Raw genomic sequence first — 18,423 nt, 5'->3', positions numbered from 1 at the left:
CATCTGTAGCCTCAGCAGTATCAATAGCCTCAGAGAACTTCAGTCATTATTATTATTATTATTATTATTATTATTATTATTATTATTATTCATGGTAATTACTATTCTTATAACAGTATTTCAGATGTAACTGAGTCACAAGTATGCATACAAATTGCGAAGCTAGCTAAAAAATGTTTTATGATGACGAAGAATAGGAAGCAATAAGAATGAAAGAACGAGGACAAATTGCTCGTTTTAAAAAGGGCCTACAACGGGGATGATATACTTTGCTCCTACTGTTCAACCTATACATCGAAGAATCAATGACGGAGATAAAAGAAAGAATGTGGGATTAAAATATCATAAGATTATGTGATGACTCTGCTGTCCTCAGTGAATGTGAGAAATTTCAGGAGCTCTTGAAAGGAATCAACAGTCTAATGAGCACAGGTTATAGACTGAGTGTAAACCGAGGAATGACGAAAGTAATGAAGGTGGCAGAAGGGAGAATATCGATAAATGTGATATGAAAATTTGTGGCCACGAAGTAAACACAGTTAAGGAATTCTGCTATGGGTGACGTTCCGAAAGTACGTTTCGTTATTGTTTTTGACACGGCAACTGTATTATCAAAAGAAATACGCCCTGTCATCATGGAATACACACCTTGCACTATTTTTTCGACATAGTCGCCACCGAAATTGAGGCATCTGTCGAAACGTGCAATCAGTTTGAAGAAAACACTACCGTAAAACTTGGAGACCTGCGATGGAGAGAATTGTCCCGTAGTCTCGTCCATGTCGTTTCCATTTGTGGATGTGCAGGGACGCCCACTTCGGCTTTCATCTTCAACACACTACCTTTCTCCTCTGAACTAGTGGCCAGTCATTTAACGAAACATGACGGTCTGTAGGCGTTCACGGATGACGGACACACTAGTCCCACGTGGCCAATCGTACCGGACAAAGTCACGCACTTCCACTGGCAACCACGTTGTCAATACACGTCAGTGTGCAATCCCGAACGTGTCGAATAATCGTGGACACGGTGATCTGCTGCTGCTATCTCTTCTTCGGCGATCTGCACATGCGTCATTCCCCCTTCACTGACGCCCTTTCCGGCGTTGAACCAGTAACCGTAGTGAATTCATAAGGTGTTTGGTTGTGTCACCATCTTCTCTTTCAAAAAGAATGACAAAATTTAATTTAGGAACGTCTCTCGTACATTCAACCGAAATCACACAAGACGGACGAAGCAAGTAGGACATAAAAAGCAGACTAGCACAAACGAAAACAGTTGTACTAGGATCAAACATAGCCTCAGTTTCTTGAAGTAATTTCTCAGAATGTATGTCTGCAACAGAGCATTGTGTATAGTGAATACTGAACTGTTTGGAAAACTGAGGAAGAAGAGAATTGAAGAGCCTTGGACATGGACTGGTAAGTTAAGAAATAAGGAGGTGACCCTCATAATCGGCGAAGAAAGGTTCACATGGAAGATACTGACGAGAAGATAAAACAATTTGATAAAACTCCTGTTCCGACATCAGATTAAAACTCCCGTGATACTAGAGGAAGCCGTAGAAGATAAAAACACTAGGGGAAAATACCTAAAAATAACTGAAGATGTTGGAGGCAAGTGCTACTGCGGAATGAGAAAGTTGACACCAAAGATTAATTTCCGCCGAGCCATCTCAAAAACAGTCAGAAGAATGATAACTTGAAGTTAAAGTAGCTTTTGGTATTATAGTCCGTGGTCCGGTATACCAGTGAGTCTGAAATCCCTCTTCTGGACAGGCTAAATAAAGCAATCAATGAATAAATATATGTTCATCAGAAGAAAAGCAGTTACTTTGAAAAAAGTCATTACTATTATATTACTCATTTCGAGTTTCTAAAAAAGTGGTTCAAATGGCTCTGAGCACAATGGGACTCAACTTTTGTGGTCATTAGTCCCCTAGAACTTAGAACTACCTAAACCTAACTAACCTAAGGACATCACACACATCCATAACCGAGGCAGGATTCGAACCTGCGACCGTAGCAGTCGCACGGTTCCGGACTGCGCGCCTAGAACCGCGAGACCACCGCGGCCGGCCCCGAGTTTCTATGTAAAAGTTACAGCATAGCTGTAGCGTAATTTTTCACAGCCAATTATAGACTGTTTATGTACCTGAAAAAGTTGGAACTTATTTGATACAAATATTTGAGCTGAATTTACATCTTTCACTTTTAACTTTCTGACAAATTATAGAAGGAATGGCTCATATGACACCTATGTATTTTTAGTTTCCTTCATGATGTCTATCGGCAACCTGTTATACACTTTTGTACCATAGACAGGAACAAATAGTGTACGCGGAAAACATTTTTTCTTCCAGTATTGCTGTTGTCAATTTAACGGTTAATCTTAAATTCACTTTTACTATCACCCAGACTTGCAACTAGGAAGGAATCTACAGGTACATTCAGGGGCTGTACAATTACATGTAAACACCAAAAACAAAACACATCATCATGCGTAATACGGTGCAAGAAACCTGTTGGCATTCAAAATAGCTTCCAGTCGTCTCTAAATGGATAAATACAGGCGCTGTATTGTTTTCAAGGAAATCTTATATCATTTTTCCTGCAAAATAGTGGCAACGATAGGTAATGGTAACGGAGATGGATCAGTAGTGGATCACTAATATTGATACCTGGTGACTGTGGCGGCCGGGGTAGATGGGACAGTTCTTCCTCGTGATCACAGAACCAGCCACGGACGATGGGAGTTCTGTGAACAGGTGCTGTGTCACCTTGGAACACACCATCACCATAGTGAGACAAATATTGCACCATGGGTAGCAACTGATCAGCCGCCGGGCGGTGTGGTCGAGCGGTTCTATACGCTTCAGTCTGGAACGGCGCGACCGCCATGGTCGCAGGTTCGAATCCTGCCTATGGCATGGATGTGAGTGATGTCGTTAGTTAGGTTTCAGTGATTATAAGTACTAGGGGACTGATGACCTCAGATGTTAAGTCCCATACTGCTCAGAGCCATTTTTGAACTGATCAGCCACGACGAAATGCGACCATGCAGAGTAACTATAGGGCCCATGGAATATCACAATGTGGCTGCCCAAATCATCACTAAACCCACGTCATGTTATACACTTGGGAAGTAAATCAGAACTTTCTCCACTGCTACATAGTCCATGTTTAGTGACTGCAGCACCACATTATCCTTTCACAGGCATTTGCATCACTAATGAGTGCTGTTGGAATTCCAGTTTCCCCTGCTGCTCCCTGAGTAAGGAGCACCTTCCTGTTGTTTTGGTACCACAGCAACTTTCAGCTGAGTATTGACTTTTGCAACTGTCGGCCTCTTATTTTTCGTCGCTGTCCTCTTCGGTGACTATCTGTCACGATCACACAACGGATACTTTCATCCACATTGTGACTTATCGCATGATATTTCTTCGCTATCCCCGTATGCGGTGTAAATCATCGATATGGTGATTCCTGAAACACCAAACTCCGGCTGCCTTAGTTACTGAAGTCCTCAGCGTGCGAGCTCCAACGATTTGCCCACATTCTAGTTCATGCAGCTCCGACGTAATGGACTCACACCTGTAGATATCACTGTTCCGACGACGACTGGAACCTGCGAAGTATTGAAAACACTGCGCAGGTGCCGTTCAAGGTCAGATACAGCAGCGCGTCTCCAGGCTTAGCCGCCATTTGCATTTATGTTCGAGCATATATTTCTCGGGTTGTTTTCATAATTTTGTCCAACCTTATGACTGTAAGAACCGCAAAGTCCCTTGAAAGACTAGTGTAAGACGTTCTGTTAACAACTTTACACAGTTTTCTTACTGCACGCTGCTGTGTCCCACAAGGTTATGCTATAGGACAGAACTGTAAAAAACTGTACTCTCGTCTCCAGGCGAAAGAAGTGAGAGAGATTTTTAAAGTGCGAAGAAATGTGGTGGTGCCATCTCAATTTATGATCTACACTACTGGCCCTTAAAATTGCTACACCACGAAGATGACGTGCTAGTGACGCGAAATTTAACCGACAGGAAGAAGATGCTGTGATATGCAAATGATGCGCTTTTCAGAACATTCTACATCTACATCTACATGATTACTCTGCAATTCACATTTAAGCGCTTGGCAGAGGGTTCATCGCACCACAATCATACTATCTCCCTACCATTCCACTCCCGAACAGCGCGCTGGTAAAACGAACACCTAAACCTTTCTGTTCGAGCTCTGATTTCTCTTATTTTATTTTGATGATCATTCCTAACGATGTAGGTTGGGCTCAACAAAATATTTTCGCATTCGGAAGAGAAAGTTGGTGACTGAAATTTCGTAAATAGATCTCGCCGCGACGAAAAACGTCTTTGCTTTAACGACTTCCATCCCAACTCGCGTATCTTATCTGCACACTCTCTCACCTATTAAGTGATGATTCAAAATGAGCTGCCCGTTTTTGCACCCTTTCGATGTCCTCCGCCAATCCCACCTGGTAAGGATCCCACACCGCGCAGCAATATTCTAACAGAGGACGAACGAGTGTAGTGTAAGCTGACTCTTTAGTGGACTTATTGCATCTTCTAAGTGTCCCGCCAATAAAACGCAACCTTTGGCTCGCCTTCCGCACAATATTATCTATGTGGTTTTTCCAACTAAAGTTGTTCGTAATTTTAACACCCAGGTACTTAATTGAATTAACAGCCTTGAGAATTGTACTATTTATCGAGTAATCGAATTACAACGGATTTCTTTTGGAACTCATGTGAATCACCTCACACTTTTCGTTATTTTGCGTCAACTGCCACCTGCCACACCATACAGCAATCTTTTCTACATCGCTTTGCAACTGATACTGGTCTTCGGATGACCTTACTAGACGGTAAATTACAGCATCATCTGCGAACAACCTAAGGGAATTGCTCGTATTGTCACCCAGGTCATTTATATGGATCAGGAACAACAGAGGTCTCGGGACGCTTCCCTGGGGAACACCTGATATCACTTAAGTTTTACTCGATGATTTGCCGTCTATTACTACGAACTGCGACCTTCCTGACAGGAAATCACGAATCCAGTCGCACAACTCAGACGATACCTCATAGGCCCGCAGCTTGATTAGAAGTCGCTTGTGAGGAACGGTGTCAAAAGCTCTCCGGAAATCTAGAAACGCGGAATCAACTTGAGATCCCCTCTCGATAGCGGCCATTAATTTGTGCGAATAAAGAGCTAACTGCGTTGCAGAAGAGCGATGTTTTCTGAAACCATGCTGGTTACGTATCAATAGATCGTTTCCCTCGAGGTGATTCATAATGTTTGAATACAGTATATGCTCCAAAACCCTGCTGCAAACCGACGTCAATGATATAGGTCTGTAGTTAGACGGATTACTCCTACTACCCTTCTTAGACACTGGTGCGACCTGCGCAATTTTCCAATCTATAGGTACAGATCTGCCGGTGAGCGAGCGGTTGTGTATGAGTGCTAAGTAGGGAGTTATTGTATCAGCGTAATCTGAAAGGAACCTAATCGGTATACAATCTGGACCTGAAGACTTGCCCGTATCAAGCGATTTGAGTTGCTTCGCAACCCCTAAGGTATCTACTTCTAAGAAACTCATGCTAGCAGCTGTTCGTGTTTCAAATTCTGGAATATTCCATTCGTCTTCCCTGGTGAAGGAATTTCCGAAAACTCCGTTCAATAACTCCGCTTTAGCGGCACAGTCGTCGGTAACAGTACCATCGGCACTGCGCAGCGAAGGCATTGACTGCGTCTTGCCGCTTGTGTACTTTACATACGACCAGAATTTATTCGGATTTTCTACCAAATTTCGAGACAATGTTTCGTTTTGGAACCTATTAAAGGCATCTCGCATTGAAGTCCGTGCCAAATTTCGCGCGTCTGTAAATTTTAGCCAATCTTCGGGATTTCGCGTTCTTCTGAACTTCGCATGCTTTTTCCGTTGCCTCTGCAACAGCGTTCGGACCTGTTTTGTGTACCACGGGGGATCCGTTCCATCTCTTACCAATTTATGAGGTATGAATCTCTCAATTGCTGTTGCTACTATATCTTTGAATTTGAGCCACATCTCGTCTACATTTGCATAGTCAGTTCGGAAGGAATGGAGATTGTCTTTTAGGAAGGCTTCTAGTGACACTTTATCCGCTTTTTTAAATAAAATTATTTTGCGTTTGTTTCTGTTGGATTTGGAAGAAACAGTATTGAGCCTAGCTATAACGACCTTGTGATCACTAATCCCTATATCAGTGATGATGCTATCAGCTCTGGATTGTTTGTGGCTAAGAGCTCAAGCGTGTTTTCGCATCCATTTATAATTCGCGTGGGTTCGTGGACTAACTGCTCGAAATAATTTTCGGAGAAAGCATTTAGGCCAATCTCGGAAGATGTTTTCTGCCTACCACCGGTTTTGAACAAGTATTTTTGCCAACTTATCGAGGGAAGGTTTAAGTCCCCACCAACTATAACCGTATGAGTGGGGTATTTATTTGTTACGAGACTCAAATTTTCTCTGAACTGTTCCGCAACTATATCATCGGAGTCTGGGGGTCGGTAGAAGGAGCCAATAATTAACTTAGTTCGGCTGTTAAGTATAACCTTCATCCATACCAATTCGCACGGAGTATCTACTTCGACTTCACTACAAGATAAACCACTACTGACAGACACAAACACTCCACCACCAATTCTGCCTAATCTATCTTTCCTGAACACCGTCTGAGACTTTCTGCAGAACTTATTTCAGGCTGAAGCCAGATTTCTGTACCTATAACGATTTCAGTTTCTTTGCTTTCTATTAGCGCTTGAAGCTCAGGGTTTGAAACACAGTGCGTGGCTTCTCGATATTTTCAGGCGTTTTCACCCTTTCTGGACGACCGACGTTGATAACACCGTCATCACGAACACTATCTGTTCTCTTGAACTTGTGAATCAAATTCTTGATTGTTAGCACACTTGGACCGGTTGTCTACAGCTCGATCTCGGCCGCAAACTTCGTTTGGTCCGCAGTTGGACTGTTATTGCTCGCACAGTAGGCCTTCACAAGAGCTGTATCCTCAGGCGAGCTATACCGTGACAATTTCGCTTGCAAATGGCCGACAGCAACAAGTCGCGTAAGCATGCGTACACTAATTCCTATCAAGCTCCGCGTCCAATCGTGCAGTTTGAACGTCCTAAGGCAAACCCCTCAGATGTTATGACAATTTTATTTCATATGGTTCAGTAATTGTCACGCTGTAATATACTGCTTCATAACATTGGTATTCTTAAATAGTGGATAATTACACCTCAAAAAATGGTAAAATTCTTGTCCGTAAGTTCCAGTAGAACTTCAAAGCATTGCAGGACGTCGAGCTTTAGATTTAAACGTGATCTTTTCAGACGAAGTATCTCAACAGATTCAGAAACTGGAATTGGCCACATGGGTTGCCGAGAAGCCCTGAATGGAAATCAGTACCTGAAGGTTGTCGCTCCTTCCAGTGGTGGCATCTGCGTCCAAACACCACACATGCCAACACGAAGCCAGCAGCCCTCCCCACCACGAGACAGTCCCTGCCCCCAGCTCTGCACACGCACTCGCCGCATCCGCTCCAAGTCCCTAACTTGGAGCCTCTTCACAGTGCTGAACCCCCTCCGCATCCTGCGGCCTCACTTGTTGCCGATGTGCCACTCGCGCCCTTTTTCCTCGTACCGCAAGCCAGCCAATACTGCATGCAAGGAACACGAACCAGCCTACTAGTCACGTATAGAATCGAGCGCCACGTCTCACTATTGAAGCGAAAGGTCAGTTCATGGCTTGCATTCAGTATCATCTACTGTGTTCACAGCACGTACCTTGGTCGTAAACACTGAAGGATTCACCCACATCCTTGGTTTAGACCATTTAATGCTTTGGGCACAATCAGCAGCATTCCGCTGTCGGGGGCCAGTATCTAATTAAGCGATCTATGCTCCAAACACAATTAGTCTTTTTGTCTTTCTGCTACTGATGTCACTGGTTTTGAGGCTCATGGTTCATGTCTCCCATCTTCCAACAGGCACTCCCCGCTTCTTCAAAACACAGACTGTTCAATTTGCTGTCAGCGAACTCCAGTGCCTCACCAGCAGTCAGAGTGCTCCTCCCCCCATCACTACTATGGAAAATCCGAACTTCGAATTTGCGATAACTTCAATCGACACACAGTCCATCACTGACACGTACCCAGTTCCAAATTTGGATAACACTACGATACAACTCTTAGGAGAAGAGATTTTCGCCAAGATTGAATTGTCAGATGCTTATCTTCAGCTCCCTCTGGACGTGAAATCAAGAAGTATTCTGCTCATTAACACTCCGTTTGTGCTGTTCTCCTATATCAGTGTCAAGTAAAACACAGACAAAGGCCGTTTTTTTATATTTTTAAAAATGTGGGCCACTTATGCTCTCACTGCTTCAGCAGTTCAATCCACACCACAATATACTCATGTCGTCCAGCAACTTGACGTCCCAAAGGACGTAAACAACTGCAATCAATAATCGATCAATTTAATTGCAATCAAGGCTACAATCGACACACAGTCCATCACTGACACGTACTCAGTTCCAAAAGTGGATAACACTACGATACAACTCTTAGGAGGAGACAGCTTACACTATACTCGTTCGTCCTCTGTTAGAATATTGCTGCGCGGTGTGGGATTCTTACCAGGTGGGATTGACGGAGGACATCGAAAGGGTGCAAAAAAGGGCAGCTTGTTTTGTATTATCACGTTATAGGGGAGAGAGTGTGGCAGATATGATACACGAGTTGGGATGGAAGTCATTACAGCATAGACGTTTCTCGTCGCGGCGAGACCTTTTTACGAAATTTCAGTCACCAACTTTCTCTTCCGAATGCGAAAATATTTTGTTGAGCCCAACGTACATAGGTAGGAATGATCATCAAAATAAAATAAGAGAAATCAGAGCTCGAACAGAAAGGTTTAGGTGTTCGTTTTTCCCGCTCGCTGTTCGGGAGTGGAATAGTAGATAGTATGATTGTGGTTCGATGAACCCTCTGCCAAGCACTTAAATGTGAATTGCAGAGTAGTCATGTAGATGTAGATTTTCGCCAAGATTGAATTGCCAGATGCTTATCTGCAGCTCCCTCTGGACGTGAAATCAGGAAGTATTCTGCTCATTAACATTCCGTTTGTGCTGTTCCTCTATTAACAGGCTTTCTTTTAACACTGCCAGTGTTCCATCTATTTTGTACGGTACTTGGGACAGCTGATGCGTGATGTGCTCGGCAGAGCTACCTGAAGGACATTCTAGTCCTTGATAAAAACGCCCGGTAGTTGGCCGCCATTTTTCCTGTTCTCCTATAAGGCAGCGTCAAGTAAAACATAGACAAATGCCGGTATTTTTTATCCCTAAGGTTGAATATCTGGGTCACTTATGTTCTCACTGCCACAGCAGTTCGACCCACACCACAGTATACTCATGTCGTCCAGCAACTTGACGTCCCAAAGGACGTTAAGCAACTGTAATCAATAATCGATCAATTTAATTGCAATCACAAGTTCATCCCACATTCCATGGCCATTGCAGAACTGTTCCATCAGTTGCTGCACAAAAATATGAACTGCAATTGGACTCCTGCAGGTGATAATGCTTTCCTAGAGATCTCAAGCAAGCCTTTCTCCATCTGACATGCCTTGTGGCCTACAACCCATCAAAATCCTTAAAAGCGGCACCTGATGCTGGTGATTAAAAGTTTTGCATGGTGTTATGAAGTTGATGGTGTGTAAGCCCTACTGCATACGTATCCAACACTCTGACACAGGTGCAACGCAGCTACGCAGGAGCAGAAAAAGATTCCCTGGCTACAATGTTTGCCCTCTACAAACACCATTGCCAGTGAGATGTAGAACTTAGGGAAAGGCAGATTTCAGTGTGGATGGAGCGTTACTCAGTTACCGTTGGTTGCTCAGTCTTTTTAAAAAATATCACGTACACTTTATTTGGAACCAATTGCAAATGAGGTTGACAATAAGAAACAATTATCAAATTTGACTATCAAGACACAATGTCTAATAAAAGAACTCTTAAGCAAGTTGCAGTCACGGCTGAAGGCCTTATTGACCAGAACTTCAAATTATTTGTCAGCTGAAGGCCCCAGTAGTAATTACTCGAAAACAATTTGATGGCTGAAGGCCTAGATAGAAACTTCTTACTAAAATATTATAAAAAGGTCAATCATATTAAGAGACAACATCTAATTCAAAATTATTAGGACAAATTGCATTCACGGCTGAAGGCCTTATTGACAATCATCACAACCTGATCATATCAAGAGAGAAGTGGGCCCCAGACAGGCTCCAAGAATCGGCCTCGGAAAATGGCTCAACTTCGTAAACGATGAGACAGGCAGCCATGAGTTGTATTCACTTAACCGGATGGTAACTCAAACTAATGACAGTTTAAATGCCGGCCAACTCTCTTGCATCATCTAGCTAATATCTGGTAACCAACACAACGATGGAATAACTCAGGCGGAAGCGTCGGACAACATTGCATCTTCAGAATCCGGTGTTTAGAACATCCAGAAGCAGAAGAAATTAGTACGACCAAGGTAGTCTAAAAGAACAATCAAGGAAGCTGTCCAACTACACGCCTTACCAGACAGCAGCGGCAAAGAGAGGAAAAGTACACTACCGCGAAAATACGCTAACCTCCAGGGCAGGTAACTGAGGGGTTACTGGCCACCAGGCAGAAAAATAGCGCTGGTTGAACTTCACGAATAACACAAGCAATTCAATGATTAATAATAACAAGTGGAGGTCGGCTAATTAATTTCACCAACTCCAAGCACCCCACTCGTTGCTCTTCGTCTCAGCGACCCTGCGAGCAGCAATACATGTACAAACGGCGTGATCTCAAGTAGTTAAGGTTTCACTACTGAGTTAATGTTCACTCAACTCAAACGTCCTGGGTCCGGTGGACAATGAGGTTGTGACGGTCGCAACTGCAGCCCCTCGATCTGGCAATGCCTGCGTACCACCAGCAGTTCCAGCATGTCCTCGTGCTGCAGGACCTCACTGCTGTTCTGTCCCAACGAGATGCCGACACACACGACCAGGAAAACACTTGACGTCCTACCAAAGATAGTAACAATGTGCTAGATATCGGCACACTCTGCTGCTGCCACTCGTGGACAGATAACACTAGCCACGTAGTGGCGTCAGTAAACACAAGTAAACACATGATGCCAACCTACCAACGGCATCAATGCGAGCCGCACACGGCTCAGGCAGACCATAAATTTCCCTTACCGTTATTCACGTCAGGCTCCAATAATCCAATCAAATTGGTACACAGCTCCAGAACTTTGCATTGTTTTTGTCCAGCAACGGTTCTTGTCGAAGTAATCCATCTAGAGCAGCGAGGATGCCAGGTGGATCAGAAACAGTTCGATCAACCAGAAATCCAAGCATTCTGGCACAAACACCAATAGTTCTCACCCTTTAAGGAGTTCTCTGTTTTCAAGGAGAGAATTGCCGCGCCCAGATCTTGATCCCAACCGCCTTGCAGCACCAAAATCTGTCTCACCTATATCAAGGCCACTAGGAACTTGGTTTCATGAAGAAGACGGCACGTTAACATGTAAATTGGCGAGGGAAGGTGTAACGTCGCAAGTTAATGCGCGACAACATTTGTTCCTACACATCCAGCAGTATTGGAGCCAGAAGATGTGAAACAAACCGCCACTTGTGTCTTAGCCAACGAGTCATGTACACCTGCTACTAGCGCAGCATGAGAACGGCTCCAGTGTCTCTTAGTGGACGTAAACATTCACCACCTATAAAAACCTAAATTAATGATATTAAATATTATTCAATCATTTTCAAAATCGGTACACTACCTTTTGACACTCAGGAGAAGATTGTATCCAAATTATTGCTTTATAACTATCATAGTTCAGAAATAGAAAAAATTGCTGAAAAGTAAAAAACCGACACTTAGGGAACTAAATTCAGTTTGGAAATATAATAGTTTATCCTTTGGTATTATCTAAAAACATAAACAGAACTCTCAGTGTGCAGAATAAATTAATTCATATTTTCATATTCAAACTTTAATTATTTTTCGTTTTCGTAGTGTAAAAATCAGACCAAATTATTGTTGGTGTCTAAGATTGTTGTGGGACTGTATGTGAGTGAATGTGAGTGTGTATGTGGGACATTCGTCAAATGTTGCATTATATACCATCTTAAGTAACCTGCAAAAGTTATGCAAGCCTGTCGTAGGAAAATGTTCACAGGCAATTTACCCACTTTTCTGATGACATATGTCTAGGTGTGATTGCTATTGTAACAGAGCAGCCAGAAAGTCAGCTGGAGTAAGATCTGTATCTGAAGTATATTTCCTAAATTATTGTGTTTTAGTTTTCGTTTATTAAAAATTACTTCAATACTTGTGTGTCAGAATGATGTAAATGCGTCTGTGTGTAAGGATTGGTGCAGGCCAGTTTTGGTGCGAGTATGATCTTGAGCGAGCATTCTTATTGGCAACGAGTATGGTTAGCCAATCAGACTTGAGACAGTTACTGCTCGTTACCCGAGACGTATACTGGGAGTGGGCTGAAAGAAAGGGGTCGCTCACCAGCTTCGGTAGCGGAAGGACATGTTATATGTGATGTTTCCAATTGTGAGTAAAATGAACGAATGTTAAGTTCCTTACGTTTGATACGTGGCGTGACTAACACTGATGTAGTTACAGACAGTTTTGTGAAGTCTGGAAGCTTTGGCATTGTTTTGTTGGAATAATATTCATGTGTGAAAATTTGGCCTTCATAGTATCCGCATGGCAATGTTGCATTATTTAACCACTGAGTATTTTTTGGCTAGCAGTTCCCTTTTTGAGAAATCCACAAGAAGGACCGAATGTAATAACTCATGATAATAGTGAAATTAATGACTATGAGAACGTTGTTTTCTTCGGGTCGGGTTTGGACAGATTTCTGGCAGCTGTGCTTGTGAAATGAATGTACAAATTGTCAACGTGAAGAAAACAGGCTATAGTTTAAATGTGGACTGCATGGTACCGCTTCTTAGGCTACATGGACAAAATAAACATTTTTGTGTGGAAATTTCGGACGTTATTTTCCAGAAGGTAATCCGCTTTCTTACTGTCCGATAAAAAATTTTAATGAAAAAACTTTATTTCATTACTAGAGTTGCGCGGCCTCAGTAATTGTAGATATTAGATGGCGTTTTTTTTATATCAGTGATTCTTTTACCTCATGTTTTAAGTATTTACGTTGCCGAGAGGAGGGACATCGAGCAGACGCCGTTCTGGCAAAGGTAAATTCTAATATGCAGTCTGCACAGCACTGAAATTTCAAACCTCGTTACACTGCAACTGGTAAATGGGCCCAGGAACAGCAATAGAAAAGTTCGGATGCGTAAGGACTTTATAAAAAAGGCAGCAATGATTAAATGAACTCATAAAGTATTCACATGCAAGGGTTAAAGGAACTCTTGTGGGACAATAGACACGTGTGCTAATGAATTGTAGATGGAGCTCAGCAGCAAAGAACTCGAGTGCAAAGTTGCTAGTGAAGTGTACCATGCAGCGAGAACAACAGACGGTGCGCTGGAGCAGAGTAGGTGCCGACAACTGACAACCGACAGGCGACGTTCTACAATAGCAGCCAGGCAGACGGAGCAGTTGGCAGTCATGTATGGAGTGCTGGTCTGTAAACTGGACCGGTGGAAGCAGGGCCTGGAGAATGGACCCGAGGTACCATCTCGCCGTGCTGCCATCCAGACGAGGCAAAAGATAAGTAGTGTTCTACTGAGAGTTTTGTGTGTGTGTGTGTGTGTGTGTGTGTGTGTGTGTGTGTGTGTGTGTGTGTGTGTGTGTGTGTGAGTGAGTGTGTGTGTGTGTGAGTGCTGAAAAACTGTATGAAATGGCTGAAAACAATCAGGAAATCGTAGAGGAGAAACTGGAGGTAGATTTGGGGAATGTAAAAGATGAAAAAGATTCCTTGAATGATAATTTCAGTTCTGAGGTGCCACAAGCAAATGTTAGTATTAGTTTGCCAAATTTACTGTATGTTAATTTTGGGAGTGTTAGTGAAGATGGGAGAAGAAATTGAAAATATACCTATTACTGGTAAAGACGTAAAGCAAGAACCAATGTCGGCTGCTTGTGAACCAAGGTATAATGTTTCTGATATATTAGTAAATATTCTGAAGAATATGAATCGGATGAATGTTACTATAAAGGAAATGGCTAGTGAAATAAAATCGTCATTAAGTTCTGGTATTGACGATAAAATTAGTAAATTAGGCGTTGAGATGGATTCCAAAATGACCAAAATGAGGTGAGACATAAAAATTTCACTAAGCTCTGAAATAAATGAAATACACAGTGAAGCTGTTGATATCTAATCCAAGATGGAAATTAAAATTTCGAATTTGAGTTATTGGTGGAGAAATGACCTGACTTTGTTTGGTAATAGTATTAAAGGAGAAATTAATCAAGTAAAATTCGAATGTAGTACTGCTATTGTAACAGTGAAAAGTGAACTACCTCTAGAAATTGAACAACTTGCCGAGAACAACCAGCAGATAGGGCAACATTTACACTCATTACTAAGTGAAGTTCAGGAACAGATTCACAAACTAGAAAAGTGCTGTGAGGAAATCCACACTGTATTAGAAAATAAGATTAAAGAAGGAAAGGATGTGTATGTTAAGTTGGAAATGCAAGCTGCTAGTAATATTACTAACATTGAAACTAATATCCAGCAGTTTAGTACTTGTGTGAATAGGCAGTTGTGTAAGCATGAAAATAGACTAAGCCGGCCGTTGTGGGCGCGCGATTCTAGGCGCTACAGTCTGGAACCGCGCGACAGCTACGGTCGCAGGTTCGAATCCTGCCTCGGGCATGGATGTGTGTGATGTCCTTAGGTTAGTTAGGTTTAAGTAGTTCTAAGTTCTAGGGGTCTGATGACCTCAGATGTTGAGTCCCATAGTGCTCAGAGCCGTTAGCCAAAAAACTAACAAAAGTTTAACAAAGTGGTAATATCAATAACGTTTTTGTAATGTCTAATGGTGTTGTAGAATCTTCAGGAATTTCCTACGTTACGCATCGCCACTTTTTGAAATTTGATCCAAATAAGAATCTTCACCCAAAAGAGTTTTGGAGTGATTTCGAAGACGTATTACCTAAAGTGTGGAACGACAAGCAGAAGATTGGATTCATCGCCTCTAATCAAATAGGAGAAGCTAGAATCTGGGGTAAGCTAGAATCTGGGTTAATCTATCTTAACATAAATACGACAGTCTAGTGTTCAAACAAGCGTTCTTTGAAGAATACTGGGTAAAGATAAAGCAGATGGACGTGTTGAATAAATTTTGGTCGGGGGAAAAACACGATCCCAAGAGAGACAACACGTACAAAAGTGGGTGACTATCTTGCCATATTTGAATGCCAAAGTAGAAACAGAGCAAATTATTATGGGGATTGAAAATACATTGCCGTTGTATAGGCGAAATAAGAAAATTTCTGACATTGACCGGTTTATCCATTATTTGGAAAGGGTGGAAAATATTTTGAAAGAGGAAGAAAGTACTAGGAGAGATTTTAGGCCTCCCGCTAGGCCAAATGACAACAGAGCCGAAGTTAATGTAAACAGAATAGGCTTACAGCACATGAACAGTTATAGAGGCAAGATATCCGGCGAGAGGCGGCTTTGTTGGAAATAGGTTCAATGAGCAAGTACAATACTTTGATTGCCGCCAGATGCAGTCTGATGACGTAACGGGTAGGCGCGGCCCGACAGGTTACAGGAACGTCAGAGGCAATGACGTCACACAGGAGGAAAACTCTTAGCAGTCTGTAGTGACGCTAGTTAAACACGCTAGCGACGGCCTTTATTAAGAAGGCAACTACTAAACAGCATGGGGGTAGCATAATAGAAAATAGAAGGGTAGAAGAGAATGACACTATTAAACAATTTGGTTATTCAGTAAATGCAGTAGTTTTTTCTGAAAGGGAAAGCGCAAACAAAGATCGCGGGAACCATATTAAGAAGGAACTAAAGTGAACACACAGGTCAGGAGGTTGGGGTGAATCAGCACTGCAAAACAGATGAGAGGTCTACCAGAGACGGTGGAAGTAGCATTATTATCGGGGAAACAGTTGGGAAGGTAACCAAGAAAGAGCATAATAGCGTAGAGGAGGTGGTATATGGGTTGAATGAAGTAATTTCCAATAGTGAGGAAGAGGAGACAGAACAAGAGGAAGGAATAAATGATTTTGAAAATTCTGACAACACCTTGGTGAGGGTTTCAGAATTACAGGTTATTAAAGAGGGTAAGAAGCTAGAAAAATATTTTGATTTATCAATAGTCGTTAGGATAGATAAAGCTGCCACTAGTAACGAAGTGAAAGAGCACCCAGTTAAGGTATGTGTACTTTCCACAGAAGGGGTAGGATTTGATAGGCGTGGAGTAGTGCGGGATTTACTAGATGAACCTAAGTCTGTAGTCAGAAAAGAATATGTTGGACAACCTATAATTGAAGTGACAGTGTTTGGAGAAAAGGTTCCTTGTCTAATTAATACCGGTTCGGAAGTGTATGCTGTATCACAGAGTTTTGTAAATGGTCTCCCAAAGAATAAACAAATAACTGTAATGCCAGTGAGTGGTTTAAATATTATTGTAGCTTCTGGAAAAACTAATAAAGTAGTTAAACAAGAAGTCCCATTACCCATAGGTGTAAGTGGAGTAGCCATAAAACAGAATTTTCTAGTTGTAAATGGTCTCGGTGTGGAAATGTTACTAGGTGCCGACTTCTTGCATAAATATGAGGATGGGTAAATTTTGGGTCTAATGATGTAATTATAAGAATAAGTGAAAAACATGTAGTTATTCCTTTCATTGGAAAAATACAAAGTGTAAACGAAGAACAAAGAGACAGTTCAATATGGTACTGCAGGGCGGCTACATTGATCGAAGGCTATAATGAATATGGTGAAAGAAAGGAAGTGAATCCTTCTAAGATAGAAAATTTCAGTATTAGGATCGACGAAAAATTAGAAAAATTAACGGATTTGACTGACGTGCAAAAGGAAGACTTGGGAAAAATTTTGAATAACCATTGTGAAGTATTTTCAGACCAAACCGGGACTAGTTCGGAATTATGAGTGCTATTTGATGGTAAAAGAGGACGCACATTTTTTCAGAAAGCCATTGGCTGTTCCAGAAGTACATAAAGAAGTAGTTCGAGATATTATTCAGAAAATGCTAGAATGGGGAATGATAAAGAGGGCAGTTAGCGTATATAATAACGCATTGGCTGTAGTACCTAAGAAGGATGGTTCCATTAGGCTTGTTTTGGATGCCCGAGCGTGTAATAAAATTATATTGCCGGAAAGTGATAGGTCTGAGAATATAGAAGAATTATTAAAAAAATTTAAAGGTCTAAATTTTTTACGTCCATGGATGTAACATGTGGTTACTGGAACCTACCTTTGGCAAAAGAATTTCGAAAGTACACAGCTTTCCTGTTTGAAGGGAAATGTTATCAATATAAGTTTGTGCACTTTGGATTAAACATTAGAGTTTTTAGAGTAGTACAAAGTACATAGTGAGCTAGCGTTCCAGTAGAAACTGAAAGGACTAACTAGAAAGACAGAGGAATGAAAAGTATGCTTTAATGTGACGATACAGTAACATGAAGAGTAATACAAAAGTTACTGGTAGCCTGTAAAGACGTTGCACCGTAAGAAATGTGTTTAAGGCGAGAGAGGGCCTATTCAGTGAAGTAAAGTTTAAAATGTGTTTTGAAAGCCACAGAGGTGAGGTTAAGATGTCTAATTTTCCCGAAGTTTAATGTAACTGACAGAAATGTTGTTGTGAAGGTAATGTGTTTAGAGGCAAAAGAGGATTGCCTGCATGAAAACTAAAGAAAAGTTTGTATTTGAGAGGACGAAGAGCCACAATAAAACTAGTGGTTTCAGTACTTCACTATAAGGATTTTGCGGCATTTTTAATGAATATGATGCTCAGAAGTGCAGAGCCACAGAGGTAAGCATGAGTTATGTTCAGATTTGCTACCTGGACTTTTGGTATTCTTTGTCAATAATAGTGTATTCCTTAAGTAATATGTGTCTAATGTGAGTACTTTACTGGAGCCACAGAAGCTGACAAGGATATTTTTCAGAGGACGTTTCAATAGAATAGATATTCTTTGTATATAAGAGTATGTAAGACGTGTCTCAGAGCTACCGAAGTGGGTATAAGTAAATTTTAGTATCGTGATAAAATTGTTTTCTCTTTTTGTATGGTGTACATGGGAGGTGCTGCCAGACTGCGGGAGGTTGAATGAATTACTTTCAGTGCTCAATAATTTTGTATTTATTTACGTAAT

Source organism: Schistocerca gregaria, chromosome 8 (assembly GCF_023897955.1).
Source record: "Schistocerca gregaria isolate iqSchGreg1 chromosome 8, iqSchGreg1.2, whole genome shotgun sequence".
Taxonomy (NCBI): domain Eukaryota; kingdom Metazoa; phylum Arthropoda; class Insecta; order Orthoptera; family Acrididae; genus Schistocerca; species Schistocerca gregaria.
The sequence above is the reverse complement of the archived record's forward strand: the minus strand, read 5'-3'. Positions refer to the sequence as shown.